This window comes from Tiliqua scincoides, chromosome 13 (genome assembly GCF_035046505.1).
Source record: "Tiliqua scincoides isolate rTilSci1 chromosome 13, rTilSci1.hap2, whole genome shotgun sequence".
Taxonomy (NCBI): Eukaryota; Metazoa; Chordata; class Lepidosauria; order Squamata; family Scincidae; genus Tiliqua; species Tiliqua scincoides.
Window position 1 is genome coordinate 5257541 of NC_089833.1, and position 13579 is coordinate 5271119.

General features: G+C 48.6%; 1 pseudogene; it reads left to right on the top strand.

The window, feature by feature from the left end:
* Nucleotides 1-13336: 13336 nt before the first annotated feature.
* On the top strand, nt 13337-13450 carry LOC136633795 (5S ribosomal RNA; annotated as a pseudogene).
* The last annotated feature ends 129 nt before the right edge of the window (nt 13451-13579 follow it).

Here is a 13579-nt window from a genome sequence, read left to right on the forward strand (position 1 = left end):
AGCCTTCAGGACTCAGCCAGAGCCTTTTTGGGACTCTGACTCGATTCAGAGTCTTTTCAGTAAATGAGTCAGGCTTGGCTCTGCAGAAAAAATGAAGCTGCTGGCAGAGAGAGAGAGAGAGAGAGAGAGAGAGTTCTCATTCAACACTCCCCGGCGTCCACGTCCCAAATGCAAACAGCTCTGCTGTTCTTCAGTGAGTACAGCAGTATAGAAAACGCCGATCGGTACTGTCATGAATATGTACAGTTTAGGCCTAGTAACATGTAAAGCCTGAACCAAGCTAAAACAGTAACACAGAAGTGGCTTGCAGTTCCTAGCTGCTAGGAATTTACAACTCAATGGAAGGTGATAATGTAGCAGCTAGGCAGCCAGAAAGACGCCCATCAAGGATGGAATGCAGCTGCAGATCTCCAGGGGGGAGGGAAGAGCTGAGAGGGGAGCATCCAGCCCCACTTCCAGAGGACAGGGTCTTTGGTCTTTGTGAGATAGGTGAGATAGGTGGTGAGATAGGTGGTGGTGAGATAGGTGAGATATCTTGGTGAGATAGGTGGTGGGTGCACATCCTGCCCCGCCAGGACCATGTGGCCTTATAGGTAACTGGCCTGAGGATCTTCAAAAGAAGCTGACCCAGGTGAGAGTCAGAGAATAATAGAGTTAGCCAGTTAGCTTTGTTGTTTTATGCTGATATGTTTCCTAGAAGTTTTTATGCCTCTAGCATTTGCTGCCTTTGTAACTTTTTGTAACCCTATGTACTTAATAAAGTAAAAATCCTTTTACCATGTTGTTTCATTGTCAGTTGGGGACAAAGGTTCAGAATCCTGCCTAGCCGTTCAGCAAGCTACCAAAAATCCTCATTGTGGACCAGTAACTTGAGGACTGAGACTTTAAGTAAAGAAAGTGCTCAGTGCCTACAAGGGATATAGTTAAGCCTAGAGGGTCTCAGTTTCCCTGGACTGAGGCACTGGCTCTTACAGGGTGGTGGCAGTACTACCGAACAGGGGTTCTTGAGGCTCTAGGGTTTAGGAATCAAGAACTCTGAGCACCCAAAACGCTGGGAGTGTAAGACAAGTATACGACAGGTACGAACCCAACAACCACTTGTTCCCACCTGCTCCCTGAGTTCTGATTCACTTCTGGTTTCAAAACCTGTGTGTCTCAAGTCCACAGGTGTCCACGAAACGCCTGTTTGGTGACTCGAATCGGAGTCTTACAAGTCGAGTCACCCATCCCTGCTATGACACGGGGAGAAAACTGTGTCTCTGTTCCTCTTTGTGCACATCATGCGCCCTCCCTGTGCTAATCTTTGGACTATTGCAAGTTATTGTGCTGTTCACAGCCAATCCTGACCATGATTTCTGTAAACCGCTGGGGTCTTCCACACTGCCGGGCTCGTTCCACGAAATTTGAATCTATCTTGGGCAACACGCATCATTTCCGTCCATTTATGACAGACATCCAGTAATAGAAATTCGAGCCCGTTTCTTGATCAGGGAATAAACCGACGCCTGCATCAGTCTATGGTGTAGCTCCAGTGATTTCAGCAGAGGTTACATGCAAATGAATTTACTCTGGAATGAATGGCCTCAAGTAGATTAAATGGAAGAAGCTATCTGTGAGTGCAAAAGCACTTTTTCTTTTCAAATAAGGTTCTTGAAGCTAGGAGAATTTATGGAGATGAGTGATATAATGTGCAGATAAATTGGAGGCGGAAAAAAAAAAGTCGTAGAAAGAGTTGAATGTGCCCGGCTGACTGCATGTTAATGCTGGGAGTTGGGAAAGGATATTAGGGTGTCACATGAAGTCCTTGGCTTCTAGTTTTCTGTAGCAACTCATAACATATAGAATCCTGGTGGATGAAAGAAAAATCTATACTCTATCAGACACAGCTGTCTATTTTCTGCAGGAGCAGCGTAAAATAACAGCTTCTTCTCATGTGCATTTGTGAGTAAGGTGCATCCTTATTTCAGTAATAAACATCCCTTTTATCCCCTGGGGGCTGGGGATAAGAATAGGCCCTCAGTTTGGCTGTACTTGTCCTAAGAGGCGACTAAACAGCCACCGGGTAGATGGGACTCGTTAGCCTGGGGAGGCAGCTCATCTGAGAGAAGGAAAGCTCTGATCCCAAACCTCCACTGCCTTGTGGCTACATCCAGTTATGGAAAAGGCTTCAGGAGTCAACCTCGAGGCAAAATCCGGAGCCGGAGTCCCTGAGGCAGTTCATGGCTGAACACAGTCACGTTCTGGCAACTCCTGCGACGCCGCTGGAACCAACTGAATTGGCCTCTGCCTTTCCATTGGACCATTTCAGCGACGTGGAGAGGGGGGATTTGCTGCATGGGAAACAGTCTATCCTCCATATCTACTTTACCCAGGCTTCGCGCACTGGAGAGGACACTGTTCTAGAACCACCATTCAGAGTGCGATACCATAGTCTTCCAAGAATGAAGGATGCCAACAAACATCCCTTTTGTCTTTGATTCACAAATCGATGGTAAGGTCACACCTGGAGTAGTAAGTCCAGTTCTGGTCGCCACATCTCAAAAAGGACATAAAGGAACTGGAAAAGTCATCTAAGAGCAACAAAAATGATTACAGGGCTGGGGCACCTTTGTTATGAGGAAAGGCTACAGTACTTGGGGCTCTTCAGCTTTGAAAAGAAGTGCCTGAGGGGGGACATGATTGAGACATACAAAATTATGCAGTAGATAGAGTGGACAGAGTGATGCTCTTTTCCCTCTGCCATAACAACAGAACCAGGGGACATCCACTAAAATTGAGGGTTGGGAGAGTTAGGACAGACGAAAAGAAAATATTTCTTTACCCAGCATGTAATTAGTCTGTGGAACTCCATGCCACAGGATGTGGTGATGGCATCTGGCCTGGCTGCCTTTAAAAGGGGATTGGATAGATTTATGGAGGAGAAATCCATCACAGGTTATAAGCCATGATGGGTTTGTGCAACCTCCTGATTTTAGAAGTAGGCTACCTCAGAATGCCAGAAGCAAGGGGGGGAACCAGGATGCATGTCTCTTGTGGTCTTGTGTGCTCCCTGGGGCATCTGGCGGGCCACTGTACTATACAGGAAGCTGGACTAGATGGGCCTTTGGCCTGATCCAGGGGGGCTCTTCTTATGTTTTGTTCTTGGGATGGCCTTTTTTCCTGGACACCAATTCATATCTGATCACTTGTGCTCCAACTTCTCAATGAAGATAAGGATCAAACCACACTCTATAAGGAGCACATCATTTGACTTTTTTTTTTTTTTTTTTTTTAAAGTAAGTAGCATATGGAGGGGTTGAAAATGCAGGCTGGAACTGTGGTGGGGTTAGGGGTGCTTTAACCCCACTTTGGTCCCGATTCCAGTTGTTTCCTTGCCTTGGGGTTGCACAGTATATAAGAATATTTACATACTGCTTTTCAACGCCAACAACAAAAGTGCATAAAAGCAGTTTAGAGATGACAATCAAATAAATAAATAAATAAATAAATAACTCATTATTTTCCTCTCTGACACCCGCTCCCACCCACACCCCATAGCCAACTGCCAGCCCTGGCTGCCTCTCGGGAATGTCAGCTAAGGAACCAAGAGTGATTCAGGATTGCCTGTGCATGTGGGAGAAAATGAGGTCGTTACCAACCACACCTTCCTTACCTGTGATGGCAGGACAACATGGAGATGGGCGTTTGACAATTGACGCAAAGCTGGTCAGGTTTGTGCCAGAGGAGCAGTCCTTAAGGCACCCTAGTTCCAGGCCATTTTGGGCTTCCACAGTTTACACAAGCACTCTGAAGTACTACTAGGGTATCTGCATCTTGGACCATTGTGTCCTGGTCAAATGCTTCCTGGTCATTGGCATCCTTGGACATTTGTATTTTTTTTTTTTAATCCTGGTTATTTGCATCCCACTACAACTAGGGAACAAACAATCTACATCAATCAAGTTGGCAACCTTCAGTCTGGAAAGACTCTGGTATCGCGCTCTGAAAGGTGGTTCTGAAACAGCGTCTAGTGTGGCTGAAAAGGCCGATTCGGGAGTGACAGTCCCTTCCACACTGGGAGCAAGTGCAGTCTGTCCCTGGTCTGTCTCCCTGGCTATGGGCCTTCCTTCTTTGCCTCTTAGCCTCAGACTGTTGGCCAAGTATCTCTTCAAACTGGGAAAGGCCATGCTGCACAGCCTGCCTCCAAGCGGGCCGCTCAGAGGCCAGGGTTTCCCACTTGTTGAGGTCCATCCCTAAGGCCTTCAGATCCCTCTTGCAGATGTCCTTGTATCGCAGCTGTGGTCTACCTGTAGGGCGCTTTCCTTGCACGAGTTCTCCATAGAGGAGATCCTTTGGGATCCGGCCATCATCCATTCTCACGACATGACCGAGCCAACGCAGGCGTCTCTGTTTCAGCAGTGCATACATGCTGGGGATTCCAGCTCGTTCCAGGACTGTGTTGTTTGGAATCTATAACTGGGCAACAAACCCCATGTGATATATCCTAGGCCTCTTATCCCAGCCCTAACCCTAACCCTATCCTTGTGTTTAAAAAAAACACAAACATCTAATATAAATATATCTGCCTCAACCTTTCCTTGTAGGGCTTGTCCTCCAGCCCCTTGATCATCCTCATCGCTCTCCTCTGAACCTGCTCCAGTTTGGCTGCATCTTTCTTAAAGTGGGGTGCCCAGAATTGGACACAATACTCCAGGTGAGGTCTAACCAGTCCAGAGTAAAGCGGAACCACAACTCGTCAAAGAGCTGCATGTGGCTGGCAAACTGCGGTTTTGCCCGGATTCATACAACGCCATCTGGCAAGGAAGCATCTGTAGCCACAGAAATGCAGGGGCTAGACACACAAGTGCCTGCTTGTGTGTTCTGTTGTGTTTGTACAGTCCATGAAGCTGTAAGAGGAGCTATGGCAACAAGTAGCAAACCAAGCTATTTTCTTCATTTATATAATTCTGATTTCAGAAGAGAAATATTGCTGTATCAATTGTCGCCATTGGCAGAAAAATACCGGTTTCAGCACAGAGATTTGTGTAATTTACTGTCATCATTGATTTTAAACTCTTACTCACCAGCATCCCGCCTGTTGTAAAAGGCATCTCCCCCACCCCACCCATTTGGACTACATTTGCCTTGATTATAGGAGCACTGCTGCTTTAATGTCATGATGCATTTCCAGGCTGACATTTGATGAACAATACCTTTCATCTTCCTGGTCTTGTAACTCTGCTTAGTGAGCATTTACCTGATGCCTGAGTTTTTTCCCCTTCAATCCAAAATACATTCCCCCCCAAAACAATTGGCATGAATTTGTTTCACTTACATTAGCAGGAAGGACAGGTGCCATTTAAGGGATGCTTTTGTGGAGAATTACAGCCTGATCCGGTCACCTTTACACAGATGAATGCCCCATTGATTTCCATTTGTTCATTCACTTATTCATGACATCCATTCAGAATGTTTAGCTCAAGTCTCTCAAGCTCATGGCTGATTAAACAAACTATTTAAATAACAATCGCGTGAAATAGAACTGTAAGTGGGGCAAAGAGCTGCACTGCTGGACCTCATGCTGGAGCCAGAGCATTTGGGTGTCTCTCTATTGGCAACCTTCAGTCTCGAAAGACTATGGTATCGCGCTCTGAAAGGTGGTTCTGGAACAGTGTCTAGTATGGCTGAAAAGGCCAATTCGGGAGTGACAGTCCCTTCCACACTGGGAGCAAGTGCAGTCTGTCCCTGGTCTGCCTCCCTGGCTAAGGGCCTTCCTTCTTTGCCTCTTTGCCTCAGTCTGTTGGCCAAGTGTCTCTTCAAACTGGGAAAGGCCATGCTGCACAGCCTGCCTCCGAGCGGGCCGCTCAGAGGCCAGAGTTTCCCACCTGTTGAGGTCCACTCCTAAGGCCTTCAGATCCCTCTTGCAGATGTCCTTGTATCACAGCTGTGGTCTACTGTAGGGCGCTTTCCTTGCACGAGTTCTCCATAGAGGAGATCCTTTGGGATCCGGCCATCATCCATTCTCACGACATGGCCGAGCCAACGCAGGCGTCTCTGTTTCAGCAGTGCATACATGCTAGGGATTCCAGCACATTCCAGGACTGTGTTGTTTGGAACTTTGTCCTGCCAGGTGATGCCGAGAAGCAGAGAGCCAGTGTAGCGGAATGGATCAGAGCGAGCTGCAGATCACAGGGGTTTCTTGGTTTGAATCTTGCTGTGTGGTTGATTCATTAGGTGTTCTAGGCTAACCCACTCCTTCCCAGCCCCAGCTGCAATATGAGAATAATAAAACTTAGCTCAGAGGGCTGTTGTAAGAATTGCTACAAGTTAATACATGTGATGCCCATTCAGAAAGCTATGTACAAGTACAGTCAGTTCTCATTATCTGCTAGGCTTAGGTGCCTGGAAAACCTTGTGGATTAGTGCAGGGGTGCCCAAACCCCAGCCCGGGGGCCACCCCTCAGGGGCTCCCAATCAGGCCCTCCAATGAGCCTCTGGCCCTCCAGAGACTTGCTAGAGCCCATGCTGGTCCGATGCAACTGCTCTCAGCATGAGGATGACTGTTCAACCTCTCACCTGAGCTGTGGAACGAGGGCTCCCTCCACCGCTTGCTGTTTCACATCTGTGATGCAGCAGTGGCAGAGAAGGAAAGGCTGGCCTTGCTTTGTGCAAGACCTTTTATAGGCCTTGAGCTACTGCAAGACCATTCATTCATTCATATAAGTTCCATCTCTAATAAATTCATTTATGTAAATTTATTCAAATTTTAAATGTACACTAATTCTTTTTTCCCCCAGCCCCCGACACAGTGTCAGACAGATGATGTGGCCCTCCTGCCAAAATGTTTGGACACCCCTGGATTAGTGGATACAGAATCGTTGAGCCTATGGGGAAAATGGGGTTATGTTCCAGGGGACTCTCTTCACCATACAGTCTAAGAACTTTATGAACCTGAATCTTAACTTGAAGTATATGGGGATGGGTGATAAGCAAGGGCTTATCTTCATCTCCAACATCTCATGTGTCCTCCAGCAACATCTGATGCTGGATATCCCTTGATGTGTTGAAGGCTGTGGGAACAATAATGTCGATTTCTCCTGTGTTCTAGATATCCCTTGACTTGTTGAAGGTTGCTGGTCCAACAATGAGGCCACAGAGATCAGCAGTGGGGAGTGGGGGTGCTTAAACCGTCTTCCTCTTCCACCTGTCTCTTGGCTCCTTCCTTTGGCTTGACCCAGCCCCAGAGCAGCCCTCAGGTAGCCTTCCAGTTCTCTCATCACCGACCTCCAATCATCACCAGGGTTGCAAAGGTTCAGCTGGAGAGTCCAGCTGGTGGCCAAGATGGTGGGGCAAGCCTGGAAGTGGATACAAACGTGTCAGACAATTCTCCACAAGCCAATGTTTGATGAAGTACCAGCACAGTATTAACGGATAATGAGAATACCGTAGCAGCTAATGAGGTAGGTGGCAATTCTGCCCTGTTATCTGTTCAGATAATTCTTTATCTATTCTCAGATAAAGAGAACTGACTATATTACCATCTGGGAATGCATATGGAAATGTCTACTTTTTTTACTCCTATCACACAGCCACTCCAGGAATAAGGGAAGAGGATCTTTGCCCTCCTTCTCTCCCCTTAACTCAGAGGCCTTGAGGCATCTCTTCTCACTTTGCATTCACATCTCAGGATGGATGTTTTCAGATCCAGGCAGAGGAAGATGATGCGATACCCTTTGCTGGAGCAAAGTCCTTTAGATGTTGGGGGTGGGGGGTGGGGACTGTGTTAAACCCAGGGATGACCAGCCAATGACAGGACCTGCAACCTAATCAAGTGGTGATTTTGAGTGAGCAGTGAAATGAGGAGAAAAGAGGGGACTGCGCACCCTGCAACTTTATTTATTTTATACATTTTTATACTGCCGTTCCAAAGAGCTCAGGCCGGTGTGCACAGCTGCTCCTCTCCTTTTGTCCTCACAACGACCCTGTGAGGTAGGTGAGGCTGAGAGAAAGTGACTGGCCCAAGGTCACCCAGGAAGCTTCAGCTGAGACAGGATTCAAACCTGGATCTTCCAGGTCTCAGTCCACCGCCCAAACCACTACACCACCCTGGCTCTCACCTTCCTGCCACATGCACCATCTTTATGTTGATGGAAGTCTGCACCCTGATTCCCTTCCTTGAGGAGGCAGAGCCTCCTGCCTACCCTGTCTCTTGCTTCCAGCTTTGGCTGCCCTGGATGTAGCCTCCTGGCTTTGCCTGTGACCTGTTGACATGATCCAGCATGCTGGGAACCCAAAGCATGCTTTGCTCTTCTGGGTCATTTTGAAGCACACAAAGAGCAAAGAGGCCAATGTCCAGGACAGCTGAGGCTGGAGGTAAGAGACAGGGCAAGACGCTCAGCTCCCTCACTCCCCCTTGCCACCCAGAGGTGGGCAGGTGTGCGTATGCCAGGGTGAGCAGATCCAATGGAGGACAGCGTGCTTATGCCTTTAATCACTGTATAGAAGAGGGAATTGGGGCAGATGCAGCTCAGCTCTTTCAACCTGCACCTGCCAAGATTCCCTCTTCTATACAGTGGGAAAAGCTATAGCCACTCTGTCCTCCATTGTACACCCTGGCGTGTGCTAATGTTCACACTACACACACACACAAGTGTGATACACAAGGGGGGAAGGGTTACATTGGGTGTCATTGGGTGGAGTGATTGGGCCTGTCTAATCGTCCCTACATGGAGGCACCAGGGCTGCCACTTTCCCCTTACTGGCTTGGAGTGAAATGAAATCCTTCTGCTCTCCTTAAGAGTAGAGCCTGAGCAGGACACATGCTACAACCCCACACCCAGTGAAATTCTTGGTCTTGGCTAGGGGATGTATAATTCACTGTCCTATCCAACCTCTCCCTCCCCATTGCAGTGGAACCAGTGTGGGTTCTGCTCCATTCTGTGGGGGTTGTTGTCATCCCCTTGCCCTGGAGTAAGCCCCTTCTGCTGCAATGGGATAACTTGGACCTGTACCTGCTGAATCGCTTCTGCAAGTCCGCCTTGCCTCATTGTCAGCGAATCTGGCCCGGGAAGGGGGATAAGATATGGCATGCACTGCTGCCACGGATCGTGCCCCCTCCAGGCCCCCTCTGAGGTCCGATCTGCCCACCCTGCTCCTGCTGACACCCTTCCCCAACCCATTCCACCCCCTCCCCATTGCACCACCCTCCCCCTCCCTTCCACTGCTCAATGTGAAGCATATCTGCTCTGGCACATGTTGTGACTTGCACCGGTGCCGGTAGGATGGTACAAGCCTTCCTGCCGGTGCTACTAACTTCTGTGCTGTCATAACATGCTCTGCCAATGCAAGTGGGGGACAGGACTGGGCCACCAGTGGTAAGGTACCAGCTTCGTCAGCCAAAGGCCCCAGTTTCATGCTGCTCCTATAGTACTCCCTTCAGCTCTCCGAAATGTTGCTGGATGTGCATTTTTTTTCCCTTCTGAAATTCCATGGTACGTTCCTTTCACCTGAGTTGGAACTTCCAAGGGAGGGGGCATATAGCCCGGTGGTGTAAAATCTACATTACATGCACAGGATCCAGGCTCCATCCCTGGCATTTTTGGGAAGGGCTTGGAAATCCTCCACTCCGAACTCCTGAAGAGCCCTTCCAGTGAGCACACATCAGTTGGCATCCTTCAGTCTCGGAAGACTATGGTATCGCGCTCTGAATGGTGGTTCTGGAACAGAGTGGCCTCTCCAGTGCACAAAGCCTGGGTAAAGTAGGTATGGAGGATAGACTGTTACCCAAGCAGCAAATCCCCCCTCTCCACGTCGCTGAAATGGTCCAATGGAAAGGCAGAGGCCAATCCGGTTGGTTCCAGCGACGTCGCAGGAGTTGCCAGAATGTGTCTGTGTTCAGCCATGAACTGCCTCAGGGACTCCAGCTCCGGATTTTGCCTCGAGGTTGACTCCTGAAGCCTTTTCCCTAACTGGATGTAGCCACAAGGCAGTGGAGGTTTGGGATCAGAGCTTTCCTTCTCTCAGATGAGCTGCCTTCCCAGGCTAATGAGTCCCATCTACCCGGTGGCTGTTTAGTCGCCTCTTACAACAAGTACAGCCAAACTGAGGGCCTATTCTTAGCCCCCAGGGGTTGAGCACACATCACGGTGAGCTATATAGACAAATTATCTACCTCCGTCAAAAGCAGCTCAATATGTCCTCCTTGATGGACATTTTGCTGGAGTTGAAATGCAGCGGCTGCTCCCCTTTTATGCTTTCCAGTTTGATGTTGTGAACCTGTGAGAATTGGCAGGTGTCTGGAGGACAGAGTGCAGGGCCCTTTCCAACAGCCTGGCTGCAAGTGGCACCAGCTGTCACTTGGCCCCTTCGATCCCCAGAACAGACTCTGTCAATTCCATCTGCTTCGACACGGCAGAACCCTGCGCATTTACCAGCATCCCACTTCCTTGATCTCTCCCATCCTCCTCTTGTGTGTAAAACAAACTGTGGAACGTTTTGGTGGAAGCCTAAATGTGTTTTCCTGCACGTCCCACTTAGGAGAAAACTTAATGCTGAAAAGGATGTTAAAATATTGGCTTGATAGCGGTGGGGATTTGGGCCACCCTGCTGAGAAATGGTATTTTTATCAGACCTTTGTTGTTACTCCGCCGACATGTTTTGTCAACGCAGGGAAGCTCAAAAAGAGGCAAACCTCCAAACTTATGTTCAAAAGACAGAAATGTATTGTAGTCTGTAAAATATATATATCTAGGCAATCAAGGTAACAATTTTCAGCAGAGAGAGAGAGAGAGAGAGAGAGGTGTGCAAAGCAATCTCAAACTAGCAAATGTGCTGTAAAGGATACAGCTATTGCAAGCCTCTGTAATATGAAATAAGGTCTTGGCAGTGCGCTGTGCGGCTATGTTACCTGCCGTTGCGCATGCTGGGCCTGTCGCGTTGACCAACTGAGAAGTTCAGCACCCACTACTGTGAACGTGTTAAATTAATAATGGAGTTTGTCATAATGTTTCAGAGATAACTGGAAAGCACACGGAGGCCGGTTTCCTCTGCTCCCAGTGGATGCCTCCATTTCATGCCTGTCTCTGCTCATAAGCCGTAAAGTGAATTAATATGGCTTTATCAATGAACATTATGCAAAACAATAGCCAAGCCTACTTACTACGGAGCATTTATTTCATCAGATCAATGGATTTTGCCTGCTGCTTGACGGAGCGGTCGGACTCAAGGCAAATGCATGAAAATGCCAACAGATCATAATTAAAGAGCCATTCTTATCATGAACAGACTTGGGGGTCCAAATTCTATTCATGGCACTGCAACTTTCTTTTATTAAGCCAGCGTTGCATTTGTGCAACAGGGATCAAATGTGAACACCTATGGGCTGGGCAGAAATGGGTTAATGTGGAAGCTGGGGTGATGATGGCGTGGAACAGGGTTTCGCCAAACTTGCTTAACGTAAGAGCCACATGTAATACACTTCAGGTTTTGAGAGTAGCAATATTTAGGAAGCATTTAAATTCTTAGCTATATTTACTCACTTTAAACATAAAGGGCACAATCCTAACCAGGTCTACTCAGAAGTAAGTCCTATTTTGTTCAGTGGGACTTACTCAGGAAAGTGTGGTTAGGATTGCAGCCTAAATGTATATTTTAATCCATTTATGCTTGGTAAATAATTATAAAACTTGAAAACTTCTTGTTTAACTTTTATATTAATTGTGATGCCCAAAAACAGCTCAGCCAACAAATTTCCACGGGCCACATATTGTATGTCAAAGAGCTGCATTTGGGGGTTGCCCACCAGTGGCATAGAATATAATCTGTTCCTCATAGGGAATTCATAAGTGTCAGAATTTGGCCTTGGGTAGCTGCTACAGGGAAGACAGGAATCAGGAGCAGGAAGCAAGCCAAGAATCAGGACAGAAGCCTGATGGAGGAGAGCACGTCTCTAGGCTAGAGGGTCGTCTCTATAAGAGCGCAATCCAAATGGTGTGCTAGATTGGTTCTGGCCTGGGAAGGTCGCAGACGTGCCATTTGTGCCTCCTAGGAGTCAGCTGGATTGGCACAAGGAAATGCGCCAGCCCACGGAGCAGTGATTTTCAACCTTTTTCATCTTGTGGTGATGGTGTCTAGCAGTGATTTTCAACCTTATGTCAGAATGTTATGTCAGAATGCCAGATGCAAGGGAGGGAACCAGGATGAGGTCTCTTGTTATCTGGTGTGCTCCTTGGGGCATTTGGTGGGCCGCTGTGAGATACAGGAAGCTGGACTAGATGGGCCTGTGGCCTGATCCAGTGGGGCTGTTCTTATGTTCTTAACTACAATTCCCAGGAGGCCTTGCAGGTCTCTTGTTATCTGGTGTGCTCCCTGGGGCATTTGGTGGGCCGCTGTGAGATACAGGAAGCTGGACTAGATGGGCCTGTGGCCTGATCCAGTGGGGCTGTTCTTATGTTCTTATGCAGCACACTAGCAAGGCACTAAAGTGGTCAATGCACACCATCAGCTTTTTGACAATTGACAAGGCACGCTGTGCTGTCAATGGGGGCTCACATCCCCCGGTGGTCCTATTGATTAATGACCCTCTCCCAAATTCCCGCATCACACCTGGGGACCATTCGCAGCACACCAGTGTGCCACGGCACAGTGGTTGAAAATGGCTGCCGTGGAGGCTGCACCCAGAGGATGGATAAATCCACACTGGCCTCAGGTGTTTCGGGGCAGGGGAAGGGCGGACGGAGGGCGGGCAGCGGGAGAGCAGGGGGTGGGGCCAGGACCCAACAGTTATGCTGGATCCTGACTCCATTCACAGGCAGCACAGCATGGCTCCGGGCTACTCGGTTATGCTTGGATCCGCACCGCCTCTTTAGGTGGCGCACAGACCCATTGGGGCTGCAGCAGCTCTCCCCAGGTTAAGGGGAAGCATTTCCCCTTGCCCCAGGCTGAGCTACTTGCAGCCTGAAACTTGTGCTGGATACGGGGCAGGCCTGTCACCTCCCTGTTTCAGCGCAAGTTAGGATTGCACTGTAAATACCTTTACTTTCCAGGTAGGGAGGTTGAGCCTGAGATGGGTAGCCTGGGCCTGGAGGCATTTAAGCCCTCCTTCCTTCTTTTGCTCTCGTTGGACCAAGTTGCCTCTGAGAGTTTTCTGGGGTTCTTCAATCTCTTCTCACCCTGAGGATATTCATACAGAGAACACCTTGTTGTGCAGGCAAAGAGCTCAGCCTAAACAGGAGGCCCTTATACTGCTTCTCATTCCAGAGAGATCCAGTGGCCAGCCTGCGTGGGCAGGGCCCCTCCAGAGCCTGAGAGTCTTTCTTCTCCTGTGGTTGCGTTCCAGATTATACCACAGGGAGAAGCTGCCAACTGTTACCCTGCACATGCCCGATCTTGTCTGATCTTGGAAGCTAAGCAGGGTCAGGCCTGGTTAGTACTTGGATGGGAGACCGCCTGGGAATACCAGGTGCTGTAGGCTTATACCATAGTCTTTCGAGACTGAAGGTTGCCAACCATCTCCCTATACTGAACACTATCTCCCGATCTTGTCTGATCTGGGAAGCTAAGCTGGGTCAGGCCTGGTTAGTACTTGGATGGGAGACCGCCT